The sequence below is a fragment of the Myotis davidii genome, unplaced genomic scaffold, assembly GCF_000327345.1.
Source record: "Myotis davidii unplaced genomic scaffold, ASM32734v1 scaffold441, whole genome shotgun sequence".
Classification (NCBI taxonomy): domain Eukaryota; kingdom Metazoa; phylum Chordata; class Mammalia; order Chiroptera; family Vespertilionidae; genus Myotis; species Myotis davidii.
The window spans coordinates 362,231-362,862 of record NW_006291818.1 but is presented as its reverse complement, the minus strand read 5'-3'; the positions used below and the strand labels follow the sequence as shown (position 1 = coordinate 362,862).

The 632-nt window shown below is 37.2% G+C and overlaps 1 protein-coding gene across 7 annotated transcripts in view; it reads right to left on the bottom strand.

Annotated features, from left to right (window-relative positions):
* ADAM10 (ADAM metallopeptidase domain 10) overlaps positions 1 to 632 on the bottom strand; it is a 164,176-nt gene that overhangs the window by 129,846 nt on the left and 33,698 nt on the right. The gene's annotated exons all lie outside the window — the stretch shown is intronic.

Below are 632 nucleotides of genomic sequence, written 5' to 3'. Positions count from 1 at the left end.
AGGAGAAAGAGAGGAAAGGGAAGGTAGAGAAGGAGGTGGAGAAGAGGGAGGAGGGAAGAATAGGAGGACAAAAGGGAAGAGTACGAGGAGGAGGAGGGGGAGGACGAAAAAAGATTAAGAATATGAACAATAAAATGGCAATAAATATGTATCTATTAACAATTGAATCTAAAAATCAAAATAAATGAACAAGGAATCTAATAAACAAGATAAACTGATGAATAAAATAGAAACATAGGCATGGAAATATGGATCAGACTGACAAATCTCAGAGGGATGGGGGAGGGGCAGAAAGAAATTAACCAAAGAACTTACCGTATTTGCCGGCGTATAAGACGACTGGGCGTATAAGACAACCCCCTAACATTTCCACTCAAAATACAGAGTTTGTTATATACTCGCCGTATAAGACTACCCCCTCTTCCGCACACCTTCCACACACCAAATAAAAGGTAAAACAATATCAGATTTGATTTTAACATTTTAATTTCTATTCAAATGCTTATGACATGCAGGAAAACTGTCACAAGGCTGTATGTAATCAAACATATACATAAAACAGTGCAAGTTTATTACCGGTAAACATACCGGTAATTCACTAAAGAAAACACACTCTATAGACTGGACAACAA